The following is a 17,641-nucleotide window of genomic DNA, read 5'->3' on the forward strand; positions in this document are numbered from 1 at the left end:
CAGCTACAGAAGTCAACTACACCATAAACTGTAAATTCCACGGTATTCCTATCATAAAAGACAAAATCACGCTCTTTTATTGGCTTACTTGAGACTTTCTTCAGGAAGATGCAGGAGTTCTCATCCTCTTGTCACTGCAATGGATTTTCACAACCATGTAATTTTATCATATAATCTCTATGGGAGACAGACTGCATGTAGGATGAAAACAATATCTTTTTTGGATAAGAAGTAAACCCAAGAGGTAGGGCCTTTAATAAGTACAAAGGTCCAAGGGGATGAAGCTGCAAATGAATCTCACCATGTAGCAAGTGAAGAAAAAAAACACCTGTTATTTCATCATTTATGCTACCTAATATTAGATGATGTGCTTTTCCTACAGGCAGATATGGTCTTGGTCTTGGAGTTTAACTGTCTCTTAATGCATATATATAATACAAGCATTTTTGAACAGGGAGAGGCAAAGTGATCCAGAATGTACAATGGGGCTTACCTTAAGCACAAGAGCAAATTGAATGGGACCCTCAGAGCCAGGTATCCCTCTGGGAGCACATCTGAGATAGAAAAATTGGATTCACTGCCCACCCACATTCACCTGAGCACAGACTTTAGACTGAAGAAAATAAACAGTTGTCTCATTTCCCTCCTTCCATGACAGATAAGGAGCCAAAATGACCTGTACAGTCCATATTTGTGCTTAGTGGTACCAATGTTCAGTGTATCTAAAAGCGGTAGCTAGTGGGAAGCATGCCTGAAGCCTGAATTGAGAAATATTATCTGATGAAAGACTGTAACTGTAGTTCCAAGGAGTTATATTTTGTTTCAAATGTCGAGCACTGGTGGGGGTGAGAAAGCTCAGAATCAGGCAGAAGGAGATGACACTTTTTCAAAATAAAGAGGTCAGAAATTCATCAACATCAGTTTCTATGTACTCAACACCCTCTTTTCTATTTTTAAGCAACAGCCAAGCAGACACATTTACTGTAACACGTCCACACAGGTTTCCTTGGCATTCCTCAATTCCAGGCAGTGCTGTTATATGTGAATACTGCACTTTTCCATCAATGGACATACTACTCCCCAAACTACTATTCCTTGTAATATTACACCCTCAGAAGATGTCTGCGAACTGACAAATGCCTCTTTCTCCTTCCCCTTTCCTTACTGCACTGGGGTTGGAAGCCCACACCTGGTGAGGATTAATATTTCTGATTTTCCCATTTACACAATTAAAAAACAGCCCAATGGAAGACTGACTTTATGCAAGGGAAGGCAAGTTTAAAAATACAAAAACCCAAGGAAAGAGAAATGCGGAGAAGTACTTCAGCACCTTAGTATAAATTCTGCTCTGTAAAAGCTCACATGAAATATTCATACTTTAATGTCCACAAAGTAGCTTAATCTGATCTGCAGAATCACAACTCTGGCTGTATAATATGTCCCATGGCCATACAAAATGCTGAAGTGAGCAGAATAGGTCTTTATTCCTCTGCCAGAAAAATTTTGACCTGCAGGCTCTGGTGCAAAGCACTCACTGAACACCCTGTATACCTATTTAATGTATATGCCCTCTGGAAATGCTGAGGGCTTCTCCCTTGATGTGTTTGCCTCTGATCCTAGCAGTGGACAATGTTTCTTTGTTCAGTGACCTTAGGAATGTAAGCACTAAGATCTAGGAGAATCACTATTGAAGGCCGGCAGTCATGGAGATTTTAACCTAAACATAGCTTTGTGGAGAAATACAGCTACAGAACTTTTGGGTTTCTCAAAACACTTTGTCTGTCATCACTCTGTTGGACCAACACTATTTATTTGCTTTCCAAAGCAACTCTAATTGATTTATCCATTGCTCAGAATAACACTACGATAAATAAATTATCACTTAAACACAATGGATTACTAACATTTCCTTTTCTAATTATATTTATGACATGTTACTTGGTCTTGCTTTGTTTAAAAGCTTACATATGTTTTCCTCATCCCTGTAATCTAATCTAAGGTGCAAAGCCTGGCTCTGTGCCAGCAGAGCCCTTTGTTAATATACTGCTGCACTGGCGGGGTCCATCTGGAGTTACTGTTCTGCTTGATGTCACACGGCAGATCCTACCTGCGCAGAAGATGAAAGGACATTCAAGGCACGTATCTTGGGATGACAGCTTTCTTTGTGACGAACCACAGAGTCACAGCTTGTTAAGTAAGACTGTGACAGTGATAAAAGACAAAGCCATCATTTTATAGCAGAATATGGCCTATCTGTACATGACAAGCCATACTATCTCTGCTCACACATGCTGACATCTCATAATGCACTCTCCCAAGTGCCGGACAGAAATAGTCCCTGAAGACAGGGCCACCAGAGAGTAATAGCAGACTGCTTATCTAGGAGCAAACGACTGGAAAAAAACTGAAGTGTACAATGTGTCCCTATTAGCATCACAGATAAAAAGAGCTCACAGTTTAAAGTATTTTCTATTTTGTGTCTGTTTCATTAGTAGGATTAGACTCAAAAAATAAGGACAATTAAGCTGTCTTCGTTGTAAATTCCTTTAACTTTTATTTGAATGTTGTGGGTAAATTTACAAAGCTCTGTTGGGAAGCCCTACCCTCTTTTTTTAAGGACTGTATGTCCATACTGTGCATGCAGAGCTTTGCACTGTACTAAACATTCTTTGCACTTGACATATTCCCAGACTGTCTAAACATCATTAGCTGGTGCTCACAGGTTCCCAAGCTCCCCTGCAGGGTGAGAACCCATGGAAATGTAGGCTATGCTCAGAGGTTAAATTCTGGGCACCTCCTGGAGTAGGTGGCAGTAGGGGACAGGGAGGGGATTCTGTCAGCAGAGCTTGAGGCTGGTTCCCTGCTAAAGGGTGCTGAGCGGGAAGGTCTTGTGTCTGCCCAGGAAAGAAAAACTGGAGAACAGCCATCAGGAAGGAAAATATTTGACCTGAAAGCAGAGAGGAAGAATGTATATAATTTGGCTACAAATGAGCTAGGGAACACTAGGAATGAATGTCCACATGAATCCAGGCAGAAATTAACTCATCTTGATATAGTGGTCCTATGAAAACCTGTAGCTTTGTGCATTCCCAAGAGGGAATGTCCCTTTCAATGCAGCTAACAGAAGAAAAAACAAAATTCAAAAAACAAAACAAAACAAAACAAAAAAAAAAACAAGACAAACAAAAACAATTAACAACACAGTGTAACAGCATAAAAAAATAGAGATATTCCCAGAAATAACCCTGGATTGCTATGAAACTAGCAATGATGTCATGACATAAATACTGCTTACCAGTGAGATGCTGTAAATGGGGTTAATGTAGGTGCTCAGACTGAGTACCCATCACATGGGCTAACCTGAGAAGTATGACTAGTGACACTGTACATTTGAGATGCATTGGCCAGGGGTTGTGAGTCTTTAGAAGTGACAGCGAAAACCTGTCTGTCACTCTCCTCTCAAGTTGCACAGTATAGACGTCTTTCTTTCCTACTACACATGCAATCACCCCCCTCCCTGAATCCCTCAATTCATGACCTACCACTCCCAAACATTCCATTCCCACTTGCAGTGTAACCCACCCATAAATACCTGCAAAAGTCACAGATTGCCTTTAAAATTGTCGTCAGTGACACCTACAAAATGCTGACAGAGTTTAAGTATCTTGTGTCTCAAGACTGCTGCCTGTCATACTGTCAAGCATTACTTTTTCTGCTTGCTTGTACCTTTCTCATATGTTAACTGAATGCCTCTTTTCTTCATACATAGATATTAGATTATTTTGTATGTGTAATGTAAGTAAATACAAAAAAACCTAGCAATGTTAATCAAAGTATACAATAGTAAGCTTCTTGCCATTTTACAGATACTTTTTGAAATTTACCCTGTTCAGAGTTCTGAACTTCAAAACTTACACTAGCATTCAGTTTTCAGTATGTTTATCTTCATTTATTTATTTCCAATACCTTCTCGATTTATTTTCCTGAAATTTTCCTTAAGCATCATCCTTCCGGCCTCATTTTTATGTCTTCATTTACAGAGATCTTTAGATTCAGAATTCCTCTGTCCCTCTCATGATTTTGTTTTGCACGAATCAAGAGAACAGCAACATTATATTCAATGATTAAAAGTTTCAGAAAGAAACAACCCCTCAAATGTTTCAGGCACTTGATATTTGATTATTTGAATTTGAGTTATATACTACATACAATACGTATATATGACATAACAGATGTTGACACGATAGCAAGATCAGAATGCACACACAGAACAGTGCTGTTGCAGCTTGGGTCTCAGTCTGCTACACCTGAGATGATAAATGTCAGCTTCATATGAGCTTGGGCAGACAGTTTCCAGTTCCAGACCTACAACAGTCGTAAATAATTTGAGACGTCCATTCCTTCACTGGTGCAGTACAGACACAGGCACTGTTCATCTGTTGCAGAATTCCACCCTGTGGAATCTCTGCCATGTATTTACCTGACTATCAGGAATATGCAATATCTTAGCTCTTCTAATTTTGCTCTGGGTGATAGCCATGCTTTTCAGAGCTCTCAATCCTGAAGTGATATGGTTATGTGAGAGTTTCAGATTACATTTGCAGTTAAATTATTTAGCTTTTAGAGAATAATATTCAAAAATATGAATTTGCATAGAGACAACTGTTTTTTTCTTTCCATTGTTTCCTGATTTTTCATCCACAGTAATGACTTTTGGATACTTCATTCTTGGTGTTTTATAGTAGTCCTGGCTCCACTCAAGTATCCTGTTGCTGTGAAGCAGACTAAACTTCTAGCTTGTAAATTCATTACAAGTATTAGTTTCTATTCGTGCAAGAATCCCACCAAGTAAAAATTGTACACACACTGCATAGACACACACTGCAAAAAAAAACTTCCATATTTTAAATCCTTGAGATTTAAAATACAAGCATTTTGATCATTCCTTTTGAACTGTTATGGCTTACCTGTTTTTTCTAATCTTAACCATCATATGATTTTTGAAATTAGGACAGACAAAGTGTTTTATGAAGAAAATCATCATTTCACCTGAAATAATTCTTTTTAAAGATTCATAAATTATAGCTAGATGTTCCCCAGAGTTTCTGCCCATCGTGGTTTCAGTCTGGACTACAAGTGCCAAAACAACATTAAACAAAAAGAGACTGTTTTCACAGCATTTTTGGCTGTGAGAGACAGAAAATTCTGAAATCTTTGTATGGAAAAATGGTATAGTGAGTATTCCAGCTTAAGTCAGAAAAAAACTTTTAGCTCAGAAATGCTGATTAAGCACTGAAGATTTGGGGAAGTTTTATAAATGAACTGAGAGTCTTGCTGTGGCAATCAGTGAGGCAGGAATCTACACAGAAGCAGAAGAAGACTAGGACTGGATACTCAAATCAAGTTAACATTTCTCACTTTTCTCTTGTTTCTCAGCATAAGGTGTTTCAGATGTACTGCAAACTTGGAGCAGGAGCAATCCTGAATCTCAAGAAGACTTGCTTCATGCCTCTGGAACAGCCACTGGAAGATGTTTAAGGTGACACTGACCATTCCTTTGTCTTGAACTTGGTTATATATGTCTTTCTAAAACGTGTCTTAATACTGCAAAATACATGCAGGAGATTTTTTTATACAGAAACATTGATTGGAGTTTGTGAATTTGCCACACACCAGTTACTCCTGGAGATGCTCACAGTGAATGTGAGATAACTTCATCCATTTCAAAAGCAAAGCTGTGAAATTAACAAACTTTTCAAAAGTGGAATAAATTATTTCACACTTATTACTTGCTAAGAAAATCCACATAAGGAGTTAGCACAGAGGAGCTCATGCACTTTAAATTAACCCCCTGAAATTTTTACTTTGAGGTAACTTCTCATTTGGAGAAGAACTGAGACATCTTGCTTCTGATAGTCTCAAGTTAAAAAAGTTTTTAAAAACTTTTAAAAAACATAATGTAACATTCCACTACTTTCTTCTGAAATCTATTTCTTCCATTTCAGATTTTGCAGATAGTTCCAATACAACATAAAATATACAAATAATACGCTGATTCAAAGGTAATAAGAAGAGACAGCTTGAAATATAACTCTATTGTTAACATGGATCACTGGCATACTGTATGTTTGAAATACAAGAAAAGTTTGGCTTTGGTATATTAATAACGCTGAAGTTTTACACAACTTCTTACAGTTTATGTCTTGCATCTTGCTTTTAACGAGCTAAAAACCAAAAGAATCTTGCTTCTTGGAAAGCAGGAGCTCCTGAAGCCAGCCCTCCCTGGCACATGCGGAAGAATGTAGCAAGAGAAGCAGTTTTTACAAAACCATGCTGTCATTCAGATGCACAAGAATTTTTAAAAGCAAGAATCCTGAACTACAGAAACACATAGTAATTCAGGTCATGGGGGACCTCAGGAGGTACAGCTTCTTGCTCAAAGCAGGGTCAGTCTTGAGTTCAGACCAGGTTGCTCTGGGCTTTATCCAGTCTGGTCTTGACAGCCCCCATGGATGTGGACTGCACGGCATCATCCACAAAGAAGCAGGCCTGTAGCCATATACCTATTTTAAATTGTTTTGTTTAAATTCTCCCTTCATTTAAAATGCTCGAGGAAATGGAGTGCTCGTGAACTGGATGGCTTATTTAGAGAAAGAGTCTTCATGGGCTAGAAAGAACCAGTCTTAGTAAGGCAGGTAAAACAAGGCTCTTTCAGTTTTCAAGTGATAAAGAAGAAGATAGCTTTGCCACTTTTGCAAGGTCCTAATACAAAGTGTTCTTTTATACAAAATTCCAGGATTTTCTAGCAGTTTGTTTGCTGTGAACACTAAATTCTGTAGACCCAGACTTTAGTTAAAAAAAAAAAAGGTCAGCCAATCAGATAGACTGAAATTATTTAAGCAGAAAATAGGAAACAAACAAACAAACAAACAAACAAACAAACCTTGAATTTCTTGAAATCCTTTCTTTCCACTGCACTGCTGTATTAGGTTGCTATTGGTATGAATTCCTTAAAATACCACTAAATAGAGCACAATTTGAGATGTTTATCTGAACACAAGTCAACTGGCATTATTTTTATAAATATGCTTCGCAAGTTCAGCTTCTTTCCTTGATACCTGGCTTTCCAAAGTGCTGAGCACCTGCAGCTCCTGCTGACTGCATTTGGAGCACTGCAGTTACCCAGAAAATCAGGTCACATTGTGCTCTCACTCACACAGCCAGGCCACGGCTTTCAGTGGAAGCCTCGCTTTTCTACATTGCTGCACATTCTGCTATTTGTTCATGGTGGATGTTGGAGCTGACTTTAACCCACCAAAATCCCAGATCAATTCCTGAGCTCATCAGTGAGAGACAAATGAGGGCTGCTGTGCTGGATAATGCCGTAAGGTTCAGGGTCTGGAGCAAGGCCTAATCTCAGCTCTTGGTTCTTCACTTCTGTATGCTGATAGCGAGGAAAAGTGAACTATGAACAGGTGCTTGTTTCTGCTCTGGTCTGGCTCCTGGCCAGTCAGACTATCAGAGCAGTGTGATAAAAGAAGCCAACCCTTTCTAGGGTTACAACCACTTATTCTCAGGAATGGGGTGAATAAAGAAAAAAAAAAAAAAGGAAAAAAATTAGGACTCTGAAAAGTACCATTTTTCTAAGAGCTGCCTACAAGTTAACACAAGTTTTAACCTATCCATATGCAGAGGTGCAGGCTAAAAATCCATATTTGTGCTACATAATTTCAGGCAGTTTTGCAAATCAGAGTAAATCAGAAAGGTCCTTGTTTCAAGGACTCCGTAGAGTGTTACCGGAAGTTACTAGAGATTAGGAAAATAATTATACATTGTTAAAAGAGTGTATATAGCATTAATTGAGATTATAAAAAGCAATCTATGTCTGGGGCTAAAAAATGGTGTTATCCCAAAATCTCATTAATAGCATCCAATTACTGTATTTGGTTATATAACTGTTCATCTCACTATGTGGCCACTTACTGCTGAAGTCTGTTGCTGCTAAGCATAAATTGCATAGAGCACAGTGTGTAAAGGCACTAATGGCATTTACTTTGCATTTTGCTGTACAAGAATAAACATAAGCATATTCTGAAACAAAATTAATCTTGAGGGGGAGGGGTTTTCCAAGCAAGTTTTGTTCATTTCACAAGCTATAAAACTAGCTCAGTTTTGTTTTTGCATCAGAAACATATTACTGTCATGGAATATAAAAGAAAGTAGATGTTTTCTAGTTTAAATATGTAGTAAAACCAGTACACTACCACATAAAACATATCATTAATCTTAAGATATTTCCCCCAAATGCTACACAAACCACATGCCTTACAGAGATTAAAGTGCCCTTCATTAGGATATGGGTAGCTTTACTGAAAGGTCTGGGTGTGGGCACTGGCCAAAGAAAATGTCAGTGAGCCTCTACTGACAACAATGAGCAAAGAAAGTAAGCAAAAAAAGATCTGCGAGTCAGTAAATAGTGCAAACAGAAATCGCAGCAGGTCAGGCAATTACCAGAAGAAGAAAACTCTGATAAGTCCAGCAAATAAAATGTGATCACCTCATAAGCCACAGACATGACAGTGGATGATGGTAGGCTAAAGCTGGAATTTGCAGGATATTAACCTCACTGAGTGGAGGGCTGATGACTACTATTGTATCAAATTCAACAGCAAAACTGTTTGCATAGCAAAATACTTCTTTCCTTTCTGGAAAGGAAAACAGTGTTTGAGCAATAAAGCGACTGTGAGAAGGAAGCAAAATCAATGAGCTGCAGCATAAGGGAACAGTTTCAAACTGAAACAATAAACAGAAGAGTTATGAAGGGCAAAAACCATAGAGTGAAGCAGCAGGAGAATAAAGAAAGAATATCCTTTATGATTTCTGAGGGGATTGTTTTTTCATTTACTTCATGGTAAATGGAGAGATTTAATTGACCCCTGCTGGAGGAGGATCATTTTCTTAAGAAGGAAACAAAAATGACTGAAGGACAAATGCTACAGCAGATAGTGGAAGGACTCTGTATTAAAAAAATGACCCAATAAACAACTCTACTTATTGTCTGATTACAGACAGGATTTCATGCTACATTGGTATGGAGATTTCAGTTCAGTGTTATCTACAGAAAACCAATGCTTTAACAAGAAGTCACCATAGAGGTTTTTGTCTTAAAAAACAAAACAGCCAACAACTAATTCCCATAATAATAACAGTGTTTAATCCATAACACACTGCCCACTGTGTGAAAGTGCATTGCTGATCCTCAGATGTTTTGGAAGAGTTATGAAAGACAAACTTCTTCCCAGTCTGTAGAAAGGTAATCCTAAAGAATGAGACATTTGCTTATATCTGCTGGTGAAATATGACTAATGAAAATAATCACATATCAATGAGTAATAGCAATCAGTCAAACTGAACTTTCTGGAAACAGCCCAGACACTCAATTCTATTCAAAATATTTGTTTGATGATCCCTGACAAAGTAATACCACAGTCTATTGGGGTAACAGCTGTATTTTGAATTAAACATTGTAAAATAGCTAGTTTTCTGTTGCACACAACATTCCCAACTGTAAAAGTTCAGTGTTTTTTCACTCAGTATTCAACAGTGTCTTTGAAAACACAATTGGCTTAGCAAGGTTATTATGTTATAAGCTATATTCCAAATATGCTTGCAAACAAGAACTTTTATCAAAGTTGATTATTTTCCTGATGGAGTTGCAGTGTAAATAGAGGAAAGTGAGACAGTTGATACAGTATATTTGAATTTTAAAAGGCCCTTTAAAAAGCACTTCATCAAGTAACACCTGAAGTAGCTTTCATGGAGACAGACTAAAATCATGAGTAAAGATTATTGATATGTCTAAATGAAATATGATTGTTTAAGATTATCCAGAGAAAAATAAGCATTTGCATTTTACTGCTAATGAGTAAGAAAAAAAAATTATTATAGGAAAATAAATTGTATATATATTGACCTAGAGAGAGGAGACGTCTATTAATAAAACAATTATGATTAAACTTAAAAGCTACAAGTTAGTTGTCTAAAATAAAAGCCATTTCAAAGACATATCTATCAGAAGAAAAAAAAATCTGTGGAGACAGACATTTGTAACAAGACTTAGTAAGAATTCAAACAAAAAATAAACAAGTACAGAAACTACTGTTCAATTTCTGTTATAATTCAATATCATGTAGATATACTACAAAAGCATGAAATGCTCCAGAAAAAGATATCCAAATAAGATCAAAAGCACCAAGTAACAACCACTGGATAATGCTAGATAAAATGTTCAGGAAAAAAAAAATAAATTCAGAGCAGAATTGTAGAAGGAAGGGAGGAAGGGAGGAAGGGTGAAAGGGAGGAAGACTTGCATAAGAGGACTAGATAGACTTCAGTTGGACTGAGCAACCACAGAAGCACAAGTCTTCGTGCTTGAAAATTTTAGGATGGAACAGGGAGTTCCTTATTGAATATAGGCTCTCTAAAGGTTAAATAGTGGCTGAATGCATTTCGATAATTTCCATCTACCCAAGTGTTGTCTTAGGTGCCTAAATCCTCACTGGATCTGGCCCAGGAGAGAGAACAGTGTTGTGCAGTTAAGTGCTGTGCTTTTACAGAAAATCAATGCCTAGTTCCCATTTTACATTTCAAAGATCCTCTCCCAGCATTTGTATAGCTTGCCATTATACAACTAATTGGACACATTATAAATGCTTAGAGATACCAAAAGGCATTAACAAGGAAGAAAATGTGATCATCTAGTCTGGTACAAAGGAGTGTGAAAATCAGAAGAAAATTTATCAGAAGAGAGAGCTGTATTCAGGTGAGGAACCATCTCCTCTCTAAAGCATCAGAAGCTCCAGCATTTTAATTATTCAGAACAAGAATAAACATGTCACTGGCACTGGCAAATGGAAGCAACCAGGTTAGGATGATGTAGTGTCACGTCTTCCTCTAAGCAACGCCACTCTATGGAATCAGATCTTTTTTCTATTTTGAATATTTGATTTTGGATCAATTGACGATTACCAGAGAAGCACGTGAGAAAACAGTGTGGCATAGGGATGGTGTTTGCTTGCCAATGCTTCTGAATTTATCAGTGTTTTTCCTCATTTGATTCAGGATAATAAATCCCTGCCTAGGACCTGCTAGAGTTTGTATTGTTCTCAGAAGTAATACAATAGTGAATGTAGAACTGCATATGGGAACAGACTTTTTCGGGTAAAATAATTAAAAAGCCACATCTATCAACTAGGCAGTCAATAGCACATATGATTTAAAAGGGAACATCCATTCTTTTGCATGTTAGATCCAAAGGAGAAAAAAAATGGTGTTACAACGTTTTTCCATGGTGCCCACCAATGGGAAAAGAAGCATCGGGCACAAACTGGAATGTGGAGGTTTCATTTCAACATCAGGAAACACATTTTTACTGTGAGGATGACAAAGTGCTGGAACAGGTTGCCTGGAAAGACTGTGGAGTCAGTATCCCTGGAGATATTCAAAAGCTCTTGTGACATTTCTGGGCAAGGTATTCTAGGTAGCCCTGCTTGAGTACTGTGCTTGGACATTATGAACTCCACTGGTCTCTTCGAGGCTCAAGTGTATTCTGTGATTCAGAAACACTTCTTCATACCTTAGGAAGGCTTTACAGTATTTCTAGTTGACTACCACCCCTTGAACATCATTTGCTTTGAAGTTCAGCTTATACAGCTCAAGAATCTCTCTCCTTTCTGCAGAGAAAGTGCTTAAAGCTATGGAAAGCAATTCACTACAGTCTGTCTTACTGTGCCATTTCATTTTCCTTATTTTTCTTTGAGATGAAGGAGCAAAAGGTGTCTGGATTGAAGGTTCTGATGCAAGAAAGCAGACACCATAAATAAACACCGGACAGGAAAATCATTGTGAGATTGAGGAAAGCCATTCAATTCTGGAGATACATATCGTTTCCTAGAGACTAACTTCTCCAGTTGGGGAAGTTATCTCATTGCTATGTTTTCCAGCAAAGCAAACAAATTTTAGAAGAACACATTTATACATTTAAATGCAAAGACTTTCAGGAATGTAAGGAAACAATCAGCAGGAGTAACCTACATTGACCAACTCAGTCACAATGGCACCTCTGACAACATTTTTACAAAATAAAAGGGTTATTCATGTTACTAAGATTTTTTTCTTTTCTTTTTCCTACAATTTCTTCAACACATTCTACTTATGTTTAAATTCCTCATGCACTAGAAGACTATGCAGTTTTTTATTAAATGGAAAACAAAAATGCAAAATCTGCATTGATAAAAGAACACACAGAAAAAAAAGGGGGAAGTGGGTCAATCTTGAAGTCCATGATATGCAAAGAACTTTAAATTATCAGAGCGCTGGATACATTATGACACCTAAATGTAGTTAAGCATATCAGTAGTGAAAATTTCATCATATAGAACGCTAGAAAGGTAATAAAATAACGTAAACATCTCTGTGTTTCTTTAACTTGTTACTTCCCCCCCCCCCCCCCTCTCTCTCTATCTCTATTTCTCTCTCCCCCTTTTTTCTTATTTTTCTTTTTTTTTTTTCTTAACCCAAGCTTATCTTTTTGGATTTTAATTCATCCTTTTGAATTCTTGGAGATAGGCAAGATGTAATCACATTGCATTTCAGATATAGATTTCACAGTAACCTTAGTACTAAATTATTTAAATTAAAACTACTACCTTTCCCAAGAGCTTAGGAAACCAGTGAATACAAGCCTATACAGGAGCACTTAACGTCTTCTGTTTATTTTCATCACAGAAAAGGCTATAAAAGCCATTGAATAATAATGTTGATTCAAAAATCAACATTAAAATTAAAGAGCATCAAAAATGTTGATTCTCTGTCCTTATAGATATATTATATTAGTAGTTTATTATGAAGTATAAAAGATGGTATCCCCTTTGTAGAGACCATTCAAAGACAACAGAATCACTTTCTGAAAGTCACAGATATTGACTTTAGGCAGGGAGCATTTAACTTCAAAGATACTGCATTAATTTTCCAGGTAATTATCAAACATTTAATAAAACAAAATAAAACATTAAAAAAAATTCTCAAGACTGCCATACACTACTAACTAGGATATCTGATACTTCCTCCATTTTTAAATATACCCATTTTCCTAATATGAAATACAAATGCACAGGAACATAACTGGCCTTTGGTTTCACTGGCTGCAGACAGCTTAGTGCAGATGTGTCAGATCCAAAACCAAAGTCTTAGGAGGCTCGAACATGTCAGGAATATGAGTGGGACTGCGCACATCAGCACAGCCTCTTTTCCCACATTATTACTGCATGCTCTATATCAAAAAAGCTGGAATGTGAATTTTCTTCTACTCTACGCCATCTGTTTTTTTTTAAGGGTAGTGGTTATACTAAGCAGTGTCCTTTTTTCTTAGAGGCAGGAGAGCATTTGACAGAGAGGTGAACTGGCAGATCACACAGTAAGTCATAATAACTCATCACTGGAGATAAGTTACACATAAAGGAGTGGACATAGACACATGTATCTTGACACAGTCACATTTCTATTTCACTGTTAATTGGAGGACAACTGAGGTCTGGGTCTACAATTATTGTTTTCTACTCTTCTATGCCACTAAGGAATAAAAATATCACTACAAAAGTCTAGATTGGTAAATACCTGGCGTAGCTAAATTTTTATTATTTATTACTATATTTTAAAACACAATGCAAATAAAGAAAACCAACCTGGATATGAGGAACCAGGTCAGCTATGTTTGTAGGAGCTTACTTCAGATGATCCTATACCATGAGAGCTGGTGTACTTTGAGTTGGAGAAATCTTAAGAAAATGGGAATATGAATTTTCATCTGGAGGACAACTACATCTTCAGGGTTATAAGCACGTGACACGTCCAAATTTCTTTTTTACTAGATAAATATATTTCTTAACAAGTTTCAAATATAATACATAAGTTCACATGAATTCTATGAATTCTTAGACCTTTAAGTGTTTGCTGTCAGATCCCTTGACAGATATAATACTTCATGGAAAAAGCACATTATCTGAACTAGTGCCCAATAAAGAAAGAGAAAAGGAAAAAGATTATGCAGACTGATCTGGATTTGAAAGTAAGTATCTTGGGTTTTATAAATAAACATATGAATTTTTCCTCATTTTTGTGGTTACAAATAGTTTATTCTTTGTTAGTGATAACCAAGACTGTTGAAAGACTTTTCATTATGTCGGAGTTAGTCAAATAATAATGTCCATTCATATTATCAGTATTTATTTTCCCATCAATCACTGAGCAAATTATTAATAATTTTCAGTTCCAGAAATTTGGTGTACAGAATAGTCATCAAATAAAAGAGCCAATATGTTCTTTTCCTGACAATCTCTGAAAAATTATCTACAAATATTTGTTTAATTAACCAACTCACCTACCTGACATGTCTACTGAGCAGACGTTAAGTATTCCCCCAGCTCTTTTCCAAAGTAAATTAATATCCAGTTACACAATTTTTCTATGTGCCACAGTTACATGATATTAATCTGACTTTCTAATCTGAGGTCAGGCAGTGGTTCAGAGCAGGTGGCAGTTACATTATTTTTATCTGAATAAATATTCTATAATCATTCTTTTTAAAATTCTCTTCTAGCTTCAATCCCACAAAAAATAAGCATACCTTGCCAGACAAAAAAAAAAAAAAGCAGAAATCTGTTATGTTTAACTACTTTCTATCTGATGTATTATTCACTTTTTTTTCTGCTCAAAATTGTTTAATGGGTGTTTTCCAACCAACAGTATCATTATCTTTTTTGCAGACATTTGAAGAATCATAAAATATCGTTTTATCATAAAATCTGTTTGCACACTCACGGTTAAGTGGAATTAGTTCAGGGTGCTCTGTGCTATATTTTCAATTCAACCCAAAAAGAGATTTTTGGTCTTAATGATGTGGTAAAGGCAGAAGGCATACAAAAGACACTTTCTTTCAAGGAACTGGAGGAAGAAACAAGCCTTCCTAGTTCTAATGCTTACCAGAAGCAGCTACAGCAGCTCAGCAGGTCAGGGAAACAAAACAGGTGAGGAGGTTTTACCTGATCTTGGAACACAGCAGAGAATAGTGTATCTTCTGCTGGGTTCATGAGAGCTTCCCAGTGTCTTACTCATATTTTTTAAGTAACACGGTTATTTTAAGTGTACATAACCTGCCATTCCTTCTAAAATAGAAAGTTTTGTTCTCCAGCACCTATTTTTTCTAGGTTGATTTCAACCTGGACTGATTGCGTGAACATTTCTGCTGACATAAGGGAGTGGGCGGCATAGGAGCAAAACAAGGTGACATAGGTGGGAAAGGCCAGGTTTTCTGGAAGCTATTAGTGCCAGTCTCTGAAAACATGATGTCAAAGTTATCACCCCAAAGCAGTGGTGCCCTGGAATCTTCCCTCTTTGTAGCTAGCACATTAAGTTGTTCTTCTTTTTTTTTTTTAATCAAAGACAACATTTCAGATTTTCTTTGCTATCAGAAGAAAGAAATATTTATACAGATTTAATGAAGAACTTCAGTACAGTTCTCATTTAGTTCCCATATCTGGTAACCTGTCAAAAAATGAAAATTGCTTTGCTTTAATCCAAAACTGGATATTAAAGACATTATGGTAAAGATCTGGCTGGAATCATGTTTTAGTGTGAATGGTAACACAGAACTATAATCCTGAAATTCTTGAATTTCTGTCTTCTAATGATTCATATGTGGGGAGTATGCTTATGCATCTTAGTTTACATACTTGTTTTTCAGTGTCTTTATGAGAGTTAACACTACATCAGCTTTCTTGTGGCCACATTTCCAAAGTTTCATTTTTCAATAAATGTTAAAAGATCGGGTCATGTATCTGAATAACGTAAACTGACACAGCCTTGTTGAAATCAACATCTCTGTGATCTTATATTTTAGAAAGGATGCACTTTTAAAAAACTATTCTTTAAATATCTTTCCAAATGTTAGTTTCAAGCAGTAAGAAATTGATTTTCTGCCAAATTGGGTGGCCACAAAAGAAAGAAGAGCATGAATAATGCTTATAATCCCTTTAAATCCTTAATCAGTCACAGTTTGCAATTGATTGCTATGGTCTTGGACATTTCAGCAGTATCTGACACCACAGAATAAAACTGAATTCCTTACAGCTTATGTCAGTCTGTAAAAGTAATTTAATTTTTTTACCTGCCTATGTCATGATGTTCCTTCTGGCAATTTTTACTCTTTTTTTCCCTCATATTCTTTTCATGTACCTAGGGAATTCCCATTTATCTATTTTTATCCAATGTTTTTACACTTCCTTTTTTGTGAAATATTCTAAATGCACAGCTTAGTTTTCACTTATTCAATTGCTATACAGACATCCAGTGATCAAAATTGAAAGGTAAATATTTTCCCTATGTTTTCACTTTAGTGCTAGCTAATCTTTAATCTGATAGATGATATAAGGAATAGGATTATTCCCTTATTCATATTCCACTATGCTATTTACTGTATTTTTATAGCAGTTAGCATGATTTAGCAGAAAACTCCTTTTGTATTCTTAGTGTTCTTATAGAAAATAAAGTATTTATTTGACCCATTTCTTTACGAATGTTCAAATTGCAAAATATGATCAATGCCATAGAACATTTTCAATGGCCCAAATGATGGTACTCTTTGCATGGTAATGTGTTAACAGCATCTCACAAGTAATTTTCAAATTCTTGCTTGGTTTACTAAGAAATGATTTGTCTACTTAGAAATGGGGGGGGGGGCCGCGGAAAAGGATAGAAAAAATGGAGGAAAGGTTATTTTCCAATCTGCAGTAGTCTATGCTGATATGAACCAAGAACCAAGGCTGTACTGACACCAAGAAGAAAATAAATCTGGGTCATACACAAACACTTACTGGCAAGTACCTGAAAAATTTAAATTATTCTGGTGCAGGTAAATGATAGAAACAATCTTGCTAGACCTATCAGCTTGATTCTTTTTCTTGACAACTTAAACAATAAGAATAATGTCATGAAAACTAAAATATTTGCACCCTCCACAGCAGTACAATTATTTTTGCTGTGATTTGTTTAGTGAACAGAGTATATTCACAAGCAATATAAAAATTAAATTCTTCATATTCTCTATTTATTCCTTCCAATTTATCTCTCATGCTTTTAGTCAGTGACTGACTGCTTTGTATTTAAGAACAGATCCTACGAACACCATTCCAAAATGTGAAATTATCACTGCTTGATTTCTTTTACGTTTCTGGGTGCATGCCATTTAACAGTGTAAACATTCAGCAGACGTGATATAAACATGAAAGGATTTTAGTCAACATGCTCTTTGGGATTGCCTTCACATCAGTAAGGACAGCACATGCAACTGGCAGCTCCAAAGCAGAAATATGCTTTAGTTTTTTTGAAATCTGTGACACTCATGCAGGAAATACATTTGTCTTTAAATAAATATTTCCTATTGGAGATTTCTTACCAAGACTTGCATAGCACATTCATTTCCCTGGGTCATTTTCCATTTTACAGCAAATAGATTATACAAACAGCATAGCAGTCTGATAGCAGCTTTTCCCTCCATCAATAGGATTTCTATTTAAAGATGAGGATT

General features: G+C 36.4%; 1 long non-coding RNA gene across 20 annotated transcripts in view; it reads right to left on the bottom strand.

The window, feature by feature from the left end:
* Positions 1-17,641, bottom strand: part of LOC122162355 — a 310,769-nt gene that overhangs the window by 170,393 nt on the left and 122,735 nt on the right. The window contains exon 4 of one of the 20 annotated variants that reach the window (XR_006169503.1): positions 494-554. The exons of the other annotated variants lie outside the window; for them this stretch is intronic. This is a non-coding gene — a long non-coding RNA (uncharacterized LOC122162355). The remainder of the gene's footprint in view (positions 1-493; positions 555-17,641) is intronic. 20 annotated transcript variants of the gene reach the window in all.

The sequence above is a fragment of the Centrocercus urophasianus genome, unplaced genomic scaffold (assembly GCF_019232065.1).
Source record: "Centrocercus urophasianus isolate 14NV4802_14NV808 unplaced genomic scaffold, USGS_Curo_1.0 seq_20, whole genome shotgun sequence".
NCBI classification, from domain to species: Eukaryota; Metazoa; Chordata; class Aves; order Galliformes; family Phasianidae; genus Centrocercus; species Centrocercus urophasianus.